We start from the raw sequence: 17143 nt of genomic DNA on the forward strand, positions 1-17143 counted from the left end.
TTTGTATTTGCGAAGTTGATTGTTGCTGCATACATTCAGCATCTTGCACTCATTCCTACAGAAACTCATTGTGTTTTTGTTATACCACTTGTCCAGTTTGTCAAGGATGTTTTGAACGATAATCCTGTCCCCCCAAAACACTTGGGGTTCCCACTAACTTAGCAACATCAGCAAACGTAGTAAACACGCTCTGTTCCACCAGTAGGCTAAACGAGCTCTATTCAATGCATCCTCCCAGTCCAACAGCAAGTAACTGAGAACTGCACTGGAACAGGAGTCCAAACAGTTTTGCAATCTGTTAGAATTTCACCCAACCTATTTCATGTGGTTCTGGCTACCACAGCCTGCTTATGCAAGATGGTAGCAAAAATATTTACTCATTGCAAGATGCATATGACCAATAGCTTTCCTTACACGTTGAGGAATTGTCTAGAGCTTTTCTTAATGCTCTTGTTGCTGTTAGTACACTAATACAATGTTTTCTGAATACCCAGCACAGCAGAAAATAACAATGCAGTTATTTCCCTAGTCATTTAGGTAGTGAAAAGCCATTCACTATCTGAGTTTGGGAGGCAGCTAGTACATCCAAGATGCCAAAATCTGAGACAGAGAAGAAGGTAGTGGGGGGTTCACAAGATACAACCTTTCCACATTGGCTGCTTTTCAAAAATGCTTGAAACTGACATTAAAGCTGGATGTCACAACATCAATTCTGTTTGCACAGAAGTTAATACAGCATACAACACTCATGTTGGTTTAAAAAAAAGGTAAATAAATAAGGCAACCTTTGAGCATAAATACATATCTTTGGAATGAGTCCTGAAGAAGAGGCCAGCAGAAAACTACCAGTAAAAGATTTATACAAAACTAACTTAGCTTCAGAATATGAAAGTGGCAATCTCATACTACCCTGGGACATAAATTAACAGAATACTCCTAGAAAACTGGAATTGTGCCAATGGGCACAACTGAATCAATATCCTTCTAACAAGGGTTTTTAACTTCACAAAAACAACAAAAAAAGCCAAGCAGATAGGTTTTCTGCATTACACTACACATATTCCCTATTGAAAGGATCAGTGCATCTCTGAGAGCCAATCCTCTCAAAAGCAAGTTATTTTCCTATAGTACATGTCAGACCACCTCAGTCCCACAGGATTGTTCTCAACACAAGTTAGATAATTGCCTGCTTATTTTGAGTGTCTTAGCTTTAACTGACTGATTTAATTAAATGTTCGGTCTTCAGACCCACGGGGATTTGCCTCAGCCCCAGCCCTACTCAGAACACAGAAACATTTTTAAGGTAAATGGATTTCTGTGAAAGACTATTAGTTGGTGTTTCTCAACCTCTGACAGCAATCAGCTACTTTCTTCCCTGCTTCTTTCACTTGCTTTCACAGCCTTCACTAATGATCTGCTCCAACACGACCATCCATTTCACTGCGGGGGCTAAATTAGCACGCGTAGTCACTGCAGCACATTGCAAGAACACTGCTTCAGCCTTCAGCTTTCCAATGCTGTCTGGAGCCTGGCAGACTACAAGCCTTTCAGCCTGTCCTGCAAGGCAGCGGTTGCTTAGTTTTGACAGTGGGTAAGTAGTGCCTTAGAGATGTTTTTTTTAAAGCAACACTTTATTTTCAGTTTCTACTAATACAAGATGCAGTGTTTTCATAACATCGCCTTCAAAACAGCAAGCCTTGGCAAGGGCTGCAGAGTTAATCTCTTGGAACTGATGCGAAAATGAGAATTTTCAGGGGTAGTTCATCAGATGATCCATGTCCTACCTGCCTTCTTTTAGAACAACAGTTAATGGTTGCCTTTTTCTTTAATGAGCTTGTGGTTTTCTTTCATAATCCTTTCAACCAAATTTATCTAGCTCTCTAGCATAAATTCTGGCAAAGAATAGCAATAATTAGTCTATCTTAAGTGACTCCTTACAGTAGTACTTTTGTTCATAAATTGAGGAGAGACACTTCAAGAAATAATGTAGTATTTAAATGAGATAATTCATCGTTTTGTAAAGATCCTCATCATATCGTATTTTTTTTTATTTCAGATCTGGTCATTCTCAAACAAATATTTGATACCTTCTCTATCCAAAAGTATGCATCAAGCATTCTGGTAAAGATGAGAAACTGGAAGGTTATACGTACCTACAGACCCTACGGAAAATTTTGAATTTTTAATCAAAATGTATGAAAGCAAAATTTGTTGCAGAACATTTTCCATGCCTGCCCTTTATTTAGCCACATGACCATTAAAAGGCCATTCTTCAGATTATAGACGAAATGGTTATGTTGATGCTGTCTCTCTCCATCTACCAACACCTATTAAATCAGAAATCAATTTACAATCAACTTTTGTAAACATCATTCTTGTCAGAGCATCTGCAGTGAAGTGTAGATCCAATATTTTATTGATAATCTCTCAAATGCTTTTGAGAAGAAGCATTCCTTGTAATCCCATGACACTGATGGGGCTAGTCAAAGGTGTCCAAAACCAATGCATATTGGATGGAATCCTAACGTATACACATACATTTATACACACATATATATATATTTACCATATTCAGATAAGAGTGTGTGTGCACATGTGCGCACATGTGTGTCATATGTTCCAATCTAAATTGTTCTATGAGTTTGTTACTACAGATCAGACAGATAATCAGGTATTAATTTATCCATCATCATACTGGGAAAATGCAAAATCATCAAGATCATTGCTTTTTGCTCCTCCATTTATCCGACAAATCAAAGCAACCACCGAAAGATTCATTGCTCATCAGGTGTCGCAGGGAAAATATTTAAAATCATAGAATCAGTAAGGTTGGAAGGGACCTCTGGAGATCATCCAGTCCGACCTGCCTGCTCAGCAGGGTCACCTTGAGCATATATCACTACATTTTGGGAGGAAAAGATACTGTTAAAAAAAAATAATGTTACAAGCTGGAAGAATTATGATACACAGTATAAACAAACCTCAGTTAAAGAAATTCAGCCATTAAAAAAATAATAAAAATATTCATTTTAAGGAAGATACTGCTTATAAAGATAAGAGCTCACCACAGTGTGCTGAATGAAACAGGAATCACTTCATTGCTGCTCTATAACTCACAAGTATACATGCATAAGTGCTAATATTGTTGAAGACTTCCTCAATAACATAGACCCATCAAAACTGACATTTCAGTAAAGTTTAGGAGGTTCTCCTAAGAAAAGCTGACTGCTCCAGTATTTTACATTTCAACTAATACTCTTCCCTGCCCTACTCATTCTATTTTAGGACTACTCAAATGCATGGAAGCAGGTTCCACTACTTGGTCATACATCCGTACATCATAGCATAAATTCATAAATGATACAGACTCTAATAAGGGAGATCTCTGTTCCTAAAATTTAGGAAATATTTTTTTATTACTGATAGCAGACACAGACTTATAAAACACCAACAACTGTTTTCCATATTTTCCCATACTTCAAACTGCTGTTTTCTCTGCATCTGTCACAGACCACTCTGCTAGGATCACCAGTGTGCCACTGTCAGGGGAAAAATACCTATGCTGCTCATTAAGCAAGGTAACCTAGATGTGTTAATCCTTTCAGATAACAAAGTACATTAGTGCAGCCTTTTCTTATTAAGATGCCGCGTGGCTAAGCAGAAACATAACAGCCTTTTCCTTTGGTTTTCATCATTGTGATTCTTTTATTACATAATTTGCCCCTAGCTGCTCAGGGATCCGAGCTTTGAACTGATTTGTGAGGACTGGAGAACAATCATCCTTTCTTTTCTTGGTTCTCCTTGGCATGGAGTTCCACTAGCTTCTCTGGCAAAGCCTCAATGACATTTCCAGGCAGCTGTTCTTTTGGCATAGAGCAAATACATTTTTGGAAGCATGCTTTTTTTCCTCCAGTCGCAGTAAAGCATTGTCTTACATTTGCTCTCAACAATCTTCAGAGATACCAGAGACAATATTATTGCATCAAATTGCAGCAAAGTCACCTTCTCTAAGCATCCATCAATCTCAAAATAATATAAACCAATGCTGTCTGCACTAACCAAATAGTCATTACCACATGTATGCTACCCATATACCACATCCAACACTACCTCACCAAACCACCCTTCTCCAAACCCTAACTATGCCAGGAGCTGCTGAAAAGCCTGAGAGCAATTCTGATGCACTTTAATATATACAAAGATACGTAAGGAAAAACTTGGAAAAAACTCTGTGCTTGCCTTCTACTAACCAAGAATTATCTACATTCTTCAATGGGTTTGTCTTGATTCCTTTCAAGTCACCTTAGCAGAAATATAGAAGAGCAGGACCCCAGACATACTCACAAATCAAAAGCCTGGATCCAAAGGATAGAAAAAAAAACATTATTTGAGCTTTCAGAACTCAGAGCTGTTAAGGAAGAAGAGCAAAGAGTCTATCAGAGAAGCAAAGGCCAGAGGGGCACGTAGGCACAGTATGACACTATATGCCTCCTGCGAGAGCAGAATTAGGTACCACAGAACAAAGCAGATAGCGGCACTCCAGCAGCTACCACTTCCACAAATACACACAAAACTTCTTTTCCAGGATCTTTCCATCTGTCTATCTAAAGAATGGGACGAGATGTACTATATTCTTTTCATGGAAATCCAGCAGAAAAGATGAAGAACTTCTGGAGATTACTTCTAAGTATCTACAAGAAAACAATATGAACAGCAGCAAGTATGAGTTTATCAAGAGAAAGAAAATCCTATTAAATCAGTTTAAGTTCCTTCTATAGTAGAGGAACAGAGAGAGGAGAAGCAGATGATTTCCTACACGCCTGATTTCAGTAAGGTTATTTTATACCATTTCACATGGTGTTCTCATAACCAACCTACAGAAACATGATTTAAAGTACTACAGAGTTGGTACAAAAATTGCTGGAGAACAATACTCAGAATGGTATTAGTGATTTGCCGACAAAATGAAAGACTGCATAAAATGAAGTTCCATAAAGCTCAATCTTGCATCTGGTAGCATTCAGTATTTTCAACTGAAAGAATGAATAATTCGAGTCAAACTGCAAATGGTATGAAGCTGAAGAGATTACAAAGAATGTTGTAAGACCAGATGAGAACTCAAAACAATCTTGGTACACTGAAAAAAATATCTGAAAAAATATAAATTCTCTCCAACAGGTATGAGTGTGAATAAACAACAAACACACAAGTAGGATGGGGAACAAATAAGCCACAGCTCTAATTTCTAATGTAGCAGGAATTCATTTCAATTAAACATACAAAGCAAATACAATTTACTTCTAAAAAAATGACAATATAGAGCATTTTGTCATCCTATGCACAGTACTATTTAAGTGATCTTCAGTGTCTCATGCAGTGGTATAATTGCTGTACAGAGTCAGTAGAGTTTTTTCTCCATACTTCCAACAATATTTCCCCCTGTTTTGCATGCACTACGCAGTATATGACATTGGGAGGATATAAGAAACTGAAGAAAAAGAATCCCCCAAACAAAACAAAAAGAAGCTTCCCTCTTCCACCCAAGTACTTCTCATGCTACATTAACAGTAACTAAACACTTCCCCAGTGACACCCTACCATGGAAAATACCTCTTTCTGAAGCAATGTGTGTGCAAGGACAGAATCAAGACAAATTCAATCAATTACTCATGACAACCTGGGATGACCACTGTATGTCTTGTCTCTCTCTTCTGTACACCATCCAGTCCCCCCATAGTAGTGCATGTTTTGTGGCCTGCTTTGTGCCATCTGCCTTAGATTTTCTGACATTAATTATATAAATATAAGGATGTAATTTTCCAACCAAATTAGCACACATTTCTTCTTTAGAAAGATGATTTCATTTTGGTAACTTTCTGTCAGACGACAGTTCAACAAATTCCAGATAATGCATGCTATTCTACAAACCTTGAAATACTCCGAGTTCAAGCATATGGCAGCATGCTAAAGAGTTTATCAGCTAATAGTTACCAAAATTTCTCCATAAAGATCCCAGTATTTCTGGGCCCTAAAATAATCCACGGCATCTTACCATCCCCTTGGTCCTTACATAGGAGGATGTAGGAAGCTGCTTCACCCTGCCAGAGCAGCTCAGTTACCCTGCATCAAGAACCTTCAAGGAACCGAATGCTTAGATGCTGGCAAGTTAGCTTGAAATCAACCTTAAGTCAAGGTGGGGGGAACCAGAGAAAAGGCAAATCCAATTATTTCTAAACTCCAAATGGGTAATATAGTTAAAGACAAATAACGTAAAGGTGACAGAAACGAAAGAAATTCCATATTTATGCTACATGTCCTAAAAACAGATGTGGAAGATTCTTTTCCCTGTCTTCTTTTTCCGTACCTAGCTGACAGGCTGTGAAATGTGTCTCACCCCCTTTGCTAAGGAACGGCTCATTCCCCTTCTCTCTGTTGTGCACCTTCTTGCCAAGTACTGCACAAAACATTAATTATCTGTTCTCTTCCCACCAGATAGGGTCACTTTCTATTTTCTTCCTTCTCATGGGAAATCTTAAACTTCATAAAAAACTTACAGCCGGACAAGCACACTTCATTCCATCATGAATGGAATGAACTATTATTTTATTACAATATCATATAAATCACTTAGCACTGGCTCTTACTGATTACTGTGTCTGTTCTCAGCCACATTACAGCTGCAGTTCCACAGATACCCATGCCAATGTAGATACTATCATGGTACCACCTTTGATATCAATGCATCTGTATGGATCCCTGGTTGCACATTCCTATTCCTTCCTCTCTGATGGCTGTGGAGCTTTTTTGACTGCACCAAGCAGTTTCAGCACACTGCACTGGAAAAAAATGCATAGCAAAAGAAAAGAACAGCTTTCTTTTGGCTTAGCATAGCAAAATGGCTCAACAAAAGTGAGGAGAAGAGATGGTGAGGGTGACAGGACCACATTTATCAGCTCTGATTATTCTTTCTAACAGACACTGTGGCTAATATTACTGTACATTAAAAGGAAATACTGCAGCAAGGAACACAAAACAACTATTGCTTTTTACCAAAACCACTACTAGGAGCTGAATGTCTAAGTTTTCTGGTATATAACATATACTAGAAACATGCAGAAAACTCTTGTCCCTGGAAACTACAACAAAATCAGTGTTTAGGGAAAATAAATCTAATGTAGAGAAGCAACATCAGGGTCAAAATGAAAAGTCCCATCTACACAACAGTTTGGAAAAGAAACCAGAAATGTAGTCCAGGAATTTATATAATCATTTTAATCTGCTTTTCATATATTTCCCCTAGAGCCAGCTATAATCCATCCCAACAGATTTACTTTTACAAAGATGATGCTCTATTGAAATATATTGTTGAATCTGATCATATAAAGAAATACTTGAGATAATTCATAATCAAACAGTGTTTGATTATGTTTCTATTGTGTGTTTGACATTTTGTAACTATTTTATATTATTTTGTAATATAGTGATAACTGGCCATCAAAACTTTCAAGAAAACCACTGCTTTTTTCTTTTCTTTTTTTTAAGGGGGGGGGGGGGGAGTTGTAAGAGAAAGTCTACCTTGCCAGTCACAGGCTGGACGACAGAAACTGAGCTCCACAGTATATATTCTGTAATTGTAAATATTACACCTTTCCTTAAATGATTTAAAAGATATATACACATTCAAGTGCTTCATAAAACTTAGTAATAAATAAACTAACAAAAAGAGCCACTAGAACCAAAAGACACCAAAGAATTCTGTAGGGGCAGACGGAAGGAAACAGATGACAGACTGACCTTGATATACTTTTCAAAAATGAACACACTGTTTTTGGTCTAGAAGTTTACATGTTATCAGATCATACTCATTTTGATTGACAGAAACATGAAACTTTGTCCATGTTAACAGGAGAACCTTTTGAGCACAAAGCGCTTTTGTTTCAGTTCTTCTAAAGCAAGTGTCTTCTAACCTTTTTGGAATGGTCTCCCACCCACTAGATCTTGCAGTGAAATTATAATCATTGCTCTTCTCTCAAATCACTGCCTACTGTCATTAAAACTCACTATTACAACCACATTCTAGGCTCAAGCTGACAGAAAAATAGTCTAGTGTGTCTCTTACGCAAACATGTATCTTCACTAGCACCAAAAGTAATGGACCAAATTCAATTTGAACAAAATGTAGTACAGCATTTAATGTTTCCCATCACATTTTAATAATCTCCCTTTCAGAGCTGTGCATGAGCAAAAAATCTCCTAGGCATTTACTACCTTAATATATTTGAAACTTCATTGGCTATCAAAACATTCAAAATTATCTGGAACCTATACACACATATGCAAAACATTCAGTACTTTCTCCAGGAAAGGAAACTGTTTCCTAGGTGAGGCTGCTAAAATAAGTAAAAATTAAAAGCAGATGGCTAAAATACAACGTATTTCTGGAAAGAATCTCAGATTCTAGTTAGTGATTTCTTCACGGGATTGAAGAAAAAACCCATGTTGAAGCTGCATATTGAATATTTGAACTAACTTCCCACACTTCTACCACAACCCTACCCACCAAGGACTGTCAAAAACATAAATACTGTTTTTTAATCAGCATGAAAATTGCTGTGTAAATGTAATGGGAGCACTGAACATCCAAAACTGACCACACTGAGAAAGTATGTCACTTCTGCAAGCAGCAAGGCCATACATGCATTTTTCATCCAGGAGCATAAAAAAAGTCCTTTTAGGCTAATGGCTCCCAGGAAGGGATCTAGCTCTAACCAGGCGCTTACACATCTTTGTGTTGTCAGTAAAGACATGGCATCCTTGGTTTTCAACTTTGTTCAAGGAAAGCTCAGAACCCTTTATAATAAATAAATATTTACCTATATATTAACAATAACACAAAAGAGCAGTCATCTGACGACTATCTAGCTGTATTGTTAGGCTGGACTGCTAGAGAGAAAATGTGGAGCTCCTCAGGGAGGGTCTGATACAGGGAGAAGGCCAGGGAGCAGATGGTTGTACTTTCCACACAGATGACATGTGGGAATGGAAGAGCTGAAAGGCCTCCAGGAAGAATGTATCTATGCCTTGTCTACATTACAGAAAATAATATTCTGACCCCTATCTGGAAACTGATCAGCAGTCAAAATTAGCTACATCGTAACAAATTCTGCACTTGGATCCATGAATTTGTGTTCACAGCTGGAGAACCTCTGATACTCTGTGGAGACTGGAAATTTTACTCTTCCAATTGACAAGTGCATATCACAGTTTAAGAGCAAAAACTGCCTAAAATTTCTCCTATGCATGCCTCTACCAAATTCTGTCAGAAGAAACTCAACCGGTTCTCAAATTGGCAGATAACACCTAGTAAATATGCATCCAAAGAAAATCTCACACTTAATGAAGGTTGACTCCTCTTGATAGTTATATTATGTATGACCCTGCAGAATTACAGACAAACCTATAAAAATTAAACAGAGAAAAATGAAAGTCAAAATAAAACCCAAAACATCTCACTTTAAATTTGAAAGGAAGGTATATGCATTATTGTTTTCAAATTATTCTGAAAGATCATTATACCTGGCACTCAGGCAGAAAATTTGCAATCATTCCTGAATTCCTTGTCTAAGACGCCACATTATTCTAATAAGTTACAAGAAAAAGAAAAGAAGAAAACAAAAAAAACAAAATATCGGTCTTCAGCAGCACATTGTTTACATACAGCACATGACTCCATATTCAGAGTCACATTAAACATCCATGATCCCACTGGAAGAACAGTACATTGTTACTATATACCTAGACTACATTGTGCTAATTGTAATTCAGCTAGCAGAGGTAAAATAATATGAAGCACAAAGCTTCATAGCTACTGGTGTTTGTGCTAGCTAACAGAGCTGGTGCTCATGTGCCTATTTACATTACAATCACTCCTCAACCGCTTTTGTCTCTTAGACCTGCTTTCGCCATACAAATAGGACACTAAGGGACATTGGTGTGAATTCTGTGCAAAGAGAAAGCAAGGATACATATCAGGATATAGTAATTTTAGTATAATGGAGGCAAATCACCTTTGTGGCAGTGGAGGCATTAGCACAAGTATGGTGAGAAGGTCAAGAGAAGCGATTATTCTACTCTACTTGGTATTCATGAGACCATACCTGGAGTACCAAGTCCACTTTCAGCCTCCAGTACAAGAGATCAAACTGCAGAAATCCAGACAAGGACCTCTAAGAGGACTAGGGGCTAAGGCATACGGCAAATGAGGAAGAGCTAAAGGAATTAGGCTTATCTGGCATAGCGAAAGCTATGGAGATATCTAATAGAAGTCTTCTACTACCTAAAGAGCATTTAGAAAAGACAGGAGCAAACTTGTCAGAGATGCACAAAAAAAGGACAAAACAAAAGTCACAGGTTGTAATAAAGGCAAAATTTTGCAATATGTACAAAATTCTGCTTGGGCACTAGGAAAAATTTCCTCCCTACAAGTGCAGTTGGGCACAGAAACAGATGGTATAGAGAGACTGGAGAATTCTCAGCCTCACAGATTTTCCATACTGGGCAAAACTACATGCAACCTAATCTAACATGGAAGATAGCCCTGCTTTGAGCAGGAGGTTCAACAAAATGACCTCTGGAAATCCCATCCAATCTAAATATCTTTGTAATTCTATGAAAATTCAGTCCCTCTACCTTCGCTGTTGTGAAAGTAATCCAATCCAGCTGAAGCTTAACTGCACAATTAAGCAAATAAGAACACACAGATTGGCTGCATGGCCTTTCCTGCCTTCCTGCACTGTTCCACCAAGCAGTTTCTATTGTGCTGCAGAAAACATTTAGCATTTAATTTACTGTTTACAAGGATCTATTAACAAAATCAGAAATGGATCTGAAGCTAGAATGATTATTGTTCTAGAGCTGCTTTGTGAAAACATCATGGTCTCACACAATCGACTTCTATTTCTTCCCCAATGAAAGCCCCTTCTCACACATCTCAAACTCAAGATCTGTGCTCTGGATGCTCTTTGGAAAAACAGAGAGGAATTTTCCATGCAGGAAATTTCATTAATAAAGCATCTTGATTTAGAGAACTTCCTCATCTCCTAGATACTAGATAGCTGAAGATATGCTTTTTCTTTTTCTATGGGAAACTTCACATGGCATAGAAAATACAGCACTTATTGAAATTGATTATCTAACCATGTTTTCCTGCTGAAAATTTGCATTTGTTCCTGTGGCACAAAATCCCTTATCTTATGCTTTGACTTGTAGAATGCCTTACTTACTGTTCACATTTCATTTTCCTTTCTGTTTAAAGTATCATGTCACTGACAGCATCACTTGAACTGACTCCAGCTGAAAGGATATGATAGATTATGTAACAATGTAGTCTACTAGTGGGTTTTTTTTTTTTCCTCCTTTTCTTTCCTCCATTTGGAGGATCAGTGTTTGGGACACCTGACATGTTTGAGTCCTCTCTATACTAAAGCAATAAAAATACTAAACTGGAACAGCATGAGCTGGCTAGTAACCTTATTAAGTGCACTTGTAACCATAAGCAAAATATCAAACATTTCCATCCCCCAAACCAAGCCCACTCTATTTTGAAGAAGCAGCAATAATCAAACTCTATTTTATTCTGTTATAAGTTTTGCCTTTCTAGATTGCATGTAACTTGCAAGCCTTAATCTTCTTTTTTAAGGAAGATCCAGCCTCGTGTTTCTACAGTACTTTTTCATAATAATCATAGTCTAGTGTTGCTGGAAAACCTTACTTTCTTCCAAAAATGACTCCATCTGAACTTTCCAGCTATGACTAAAATTAAGAGACCCCAAAGGCAGAAAGGTATGCAGCAAGTCTGCAATCACTCCCTTCAGATTTAAGCACACAGTAAGTAGTTCTGCTCTATCCCTACTCCTTTTTCTTTTCTGTTGCTGGAGTTTTTTTTCCTTCATTGCTGTCAATTCATGACAGCAGAGAAGGCTTTCTCCTTCCCCTGGTTTCTGCTCAGTTCTACCTTTTTCCAGTGTGACCCACACCTGTCCTGCATTCTTGTGCAAACCTTCTTGGCTCCATCTTCCACAGCCACACAGTGAAAACAAGATGACATTCAAGAAAGGGGTAGGAGTGGGAGGAGATGATCATAATGAATACAAGTAAGGAGTGACCAAGAAGCAAGTCTCTGAGAAAGCAATTTGAATGCAAGTAAAAATAAGAGAAGAAAACTATCATTACAGGCCATAACTTGAGAATGAAGAATGCTCATCAAGAACTAAAGTGGTTTTGAGATTTAAATCATTTACTCTATAGACAATTGGGATTTTCCAACAATTCCACCACAAACTGAAACCTGGCCCTTGCATATTAACAAAATTGCGAGGCGTGCAAGAACTAAGTCTTCAGATCCCAAGAGTTTTGTGTTAATCTCCAAGACTAAACAAAACCATCTGCTTCCCGGAGAAAGACTGTCTCTCAGCTCGGTCACGTTCTGCCTAGCAATGGCCCAATGGGAAGTGCAATACCAACACAAAAAGAGCCTAGTTACACCATCACTATTGACAGGGCAGGTCCAAAAGTGCAACAGAGATTCTCCAAGATCCTCACAAGGACATCTGTAGAACCTCGTGATCTTTTTTTCCTTTCTTTTCTATTTTTACCTGAGGAAAATAAATTTCCAAGCTTGTTAATGAACATTTTAAGCCTAATGGATAAAACATATTCTATCCATGGGGGTTTTTTTTAGGTGTTTAAGTATGCCATTTTGATAAATGTATGTCATCTTTAACAGGTCTATTTACTGTTCTTAACTGAGAGTCTACCTCAGAACAAGGCACTGCTATGACAGCATTCCTTGCAACCACTCTTCAATATACTAACTTTTAAGCAAAGAAACTGTATATGTCTGAAAGGACACATTCAGCTTTAGTCATACAACACTCACCTCCAAGAACAAAGCATTCTGGCTTGCTAACTGCATGTCACATTTTCAAAATAGACCTCAGTCCCCACTGATAACTTAAGCATTTGGATACTTTGGATAACATATACCTCTCACCCAACCTGCCTTGAACTAAGAAACTACCATTTAAATCTCACTGCTTGAGGAGCATTTGGCACAGCCTCCTTCATATCTGCCTTAGAAAAAGAGCTTTACATGCTTATAATGTTTTTAAGAGGCTGCTGGACAGAAAAGAGGAAACAGCTGGCTAGTCATTTACTCTTTTAATTAATGTTTCCTTTGATAAGCTGATACAGATTTTAAAAATCCATTAAATGTATTGAAATTGACTTGTTAGTTTTTCAACAAATTATTTCTGTCTTTCCCTTAAGATATATAAAGATGCTTACATACACTGACATTTCTAATATATTAAATACAAAGGACTTTAATTATTAATGTCCTCTATAAACATCTTTTCACTGTCATATTCCTGTAAAAGTGGCACGTTTTAGCCATAATTGGTTACTTAACTTGACTTCATATTGTATGAAAAGTTAGTACAAGTGGAAAAAGGGAAGTTGTTATTTTAGTTATTAGGTTACTAGGTTTAATTTTTTTTTTAACAGCAATTTTTTTGCTGTACACTGTGTACCTTTCAGGCTACTGCTTTGCTAGGATATGTAATCAATGAGCCAATCACAAAAAGCTACTTTAAAAAAATATTGTACAAAAAAAACAGTCCCACCTTTCCCAACACCTCCACATCTCTTTCCTTTTGTACTGACATAGAAGTTTGGACAACACATAGGAAGTTGTGATAAGAATCCTAACGAGCCAAAAATTTGCCCAGACAAAAAAAAGAGACTACAGTGATTTTTCACTTGTTTCAGTGCAGCCATGGAAAGATTTGTACTAACCACATGCAAGTGGCAGTAAAATGAGGAAGCAACCGTTTAAGTCAGTAATAAAACTGAAAAGTGATGACACTCCATTCTGAGGTTTTCATCCACAGCACATTAGATATTTAATATATTACTTTTTAACTAATTATTTTTGCTAATATGCTAATTATATACAAGTTACGGAAATTGCCATGCAAATTTCAGTTTCCATTCGAAACATCAAAAAGCTACATGACAAATATACATTATTCTAAACCAGTAAACAATAAACAGTCACCTAGCAAATGAGGGGTCCCTTCTCAAAGCCCTCATTCTCCAGACTGGTGTAAGAAACCTAACAAAAAGAAACACCATCCTTGGCTTTTGCTGGGTATAGAAAGGACAACAAAATCCCATAGTCTCCATTTGGTTCCAGCTCTTCAACCTCCAAGATTGGCCTAAACAGGCAATGAATTTGGTGATGAATTTGGTCACAGGCTACCCATTCAAAACAAGCATTTTCTGTATCAACTGGCACCTTTTCTCTACCTGTATAAGCTTTGATGGAGACATTAAACTTAACCGCATTTTCTAATTAAAAATACTGAAGTCCATTCATCAGTTAATATATTTTCTTAGTTTTAGATTTTTCAAGCTGTCTGTAAGCCAAAGAATATTGGTTAGGGCTCCTATTTTAATTTTAGAGCTAAGACTTTCCTTCCTGAAGCAAAGACTTTTTTTTTTTTTTTTTTTTTTTTTTTTTTAATGAGCAAGGAGTTTATACAACCCTCTACAGCTCATCCATGTAATGCTAGCAAAACTGGTATTTGCACATGTGTATCTTTTTGCTTAGATTACATACAAACACAAATCCTTTCATTAAGTTTCTGAGACAAAGTATTCTCTTGTCAAGGCCATGACGAGCAACAAATAAACTGTACTTGCAGCATATACAGAATGCTTTGCAGTAAATCTGAGCTTCTGCACTTTGAGAGGGAAATCTGTATGCTATCTACCTTTTCAGAGAAGTAAAGGTATTTAAAACATCAATTAATACTTTAAGTCTGGGGTTTAGACAGCTATATGAATGATTACATGTTCCCCAGAGATGAAAGGTTTCACTTCTTTCAGCCTTTTCCTTTACCCACTTGCCTTCCTCTCAGATGCTATTTAAAGTAATTTCCTATTGTAAGTGCAGCACTATGCTGTGAACATCACCTTGCTCTTCATGGTGTTCTCCTGCTTCTCCTGCAAGCCCTTATAAGAGATTTCTAGTAAAAAGAGAATTGCATGCCCCAAAGCAGTAAGACATGCAGTGAGCTGGTCTATAATACGGAAAACTCATTGGAAGTATGGAGGAAGGTCATCCTTCCTTCTCAGAGCCCTGCACGTCACCAAGGTATGCAAAGGATGAAGAAATGGGGAGGAAGGATCTGACTTATGTTCTCCATAGAATGCTATCTGGGGAGCGGCTGCTTCTCTCTCTCTCCCTCTCTCTCTCTGTCTCTCTCCATCTTAGCATCGCTGTAGGCCATGACCTTGTACAGGGATAGGTAGAGAACAACCACCATGACAGGTACTCCACTGCAAGGAGTACCCGAACTCTTGCTGGCGATGGGAACAACAGCAATCTAGAGACAGCAAACAAAAGGGCAGAGACATTAAAAGATTGTGAAGATGTAAGGAAGGGAACAGCGTGGGTACAAAGGAACGGGAGGGAAGGAAAGAGGGGCAGACTGTGGCATCCTGCCTGAACAAAAAAGCAAGCAAGACAATCACAGCAAAGAGGAAGAGGGATTCATTGTAATTTTTTTTTTTTTTTTAAAGTACATCCACCCCCTCTGCAAAAAGATCCTCTCATGTAACAGGAAAGCAAATACATATACATATTTTTATATATGTACATATATATGCACGCAAACACACAAAACCTTTTTAAAATAAAACAATACTGTATTACTAAGCATTTTACTGGAAGAGTAAAATCTTATAACAATGATTTCAAATTCTTGCATTAAGAACTAATTATTACAGAAAATATCTATGTCCTTTTACATGCAAACTTCAGTATGAATTTCTAACAATCATTTTTATTATTCTAAATTCCCGGATGGAAAGTCCATGTTTGAAGTGCACTCTTCACAACTAGAATTTACAGAAAGCATCTTACCAATTCCACACATCAAGCAAAACATCTGCTAAAATAGAGACAAATGGTATAAACCAGTCAAGCACAAAATTAAATCATTAAAGATAACCCAAAAGATAAAGTTTGTTCCCTTCTTCAGTTCAGAAGATTGATGATTCATAAAAAAACATTTCAGCTTCACTTTTTTCAAAGTACATGTTCTATCTTTTATGAAAAATAAATACATTAAGGTTCTCTCTTCCTTAATTCAGAGGAGAAAAAAAACATTAAAAAGAAATCAATCTCCTCCTCACTCTAATATCACTGCTATCTGCATGCCAAAAGATGCAAAGAAGTTTCATTCTTTCTCCTTCCCACATTCTTCTCACATCACTACATTGTTTTGATTAAAACTGAATTTCTAACCCCTACCACGAACAGTGAGGGTGGAGGGAAAATAACAGCCAAGAATGAACATATCCAAGTTGTCCACGATGTCACTGTTTCCCAAGAAAAAAATTATATCCCAAGCAATCTTCGCAGAAGAATAAATTACAGAAGAGAAGGTGTTATTAAAAAAATGCTAGGACTTAAACTTTCAAAATTTGCAGGTCAGCTGCAATAGCTTGAGAGCCCTCCCCTCCATCTGAATGTGAGCACTACAGTTGTAGGTTCCTGCAATATTTTCACTGGTATCTGAAACAACAGAAAAAACACAACTGATGGTCAGGCCATAAGAACAAGTTGGAGCAGACAACATGCACCTTCACAGTATGTCTACTCCTGCACAGTACAACTGCAGACATGCACCCACTTGCAGAATGGGCACACTGGAAGTTACCATGGAACAGCAAACATGCATAGCAATGTTGGAGTTTGAGGGGTTTTAAGAAAAGCCCCTTACCTTCTGTTCTAGTTCTTTTGTTCTAGTTGCCTTAAACAAGTGGCTGGTTTACAGTAAAGACCTGAGCACTCCCAGTACCAGTCAGTGGAGTTGTTGGGACATTCAACAATTTTGCAGCTCAAGTCATTTCTATCTGGGCTTTAACACAGGTGAGTGAACTTCTAGTTTTAAGTGCGTGCCTAGGCGTGCACAGGGCCTCTGCCGTCAGCTCGCCTGCCTGCCCCTCACATCAGCACAGCATGCAGTCTCTATACTGACAACAGTTGTACAAGTCTCCAATTTACACAAGCGTG

General features: G+C 37.6%; 1 protein-coding gene across 1 annotated transcript in view; it reads right to left on the reverse strand.

Annotated features, from left to right (window-relative positions):
• Positions 1-17143, reverse strand: part of MSH3 (mutS homolog 3) — a 108694-nt gene that overhangs the window by 70692 nt on the left and 20859 nt on the right. The gene's annotated exons all lie outside the window — the stretch shown is intronic.

This window comes from Rhea pennata, chromosome Z, assembly GCF_028389875.1.
Source record: "Rhea pennata isolate bPtePen1 chromosome Z, bPtePen1.pri, whole genome shotgun sequence".
In the NCBI taxonomy this organism is placed as follows: Eukaryota; Metazoa; Chordata; class Aves; order Rheiformes; family Rheidae; genus Rhea; species Rhea pennata.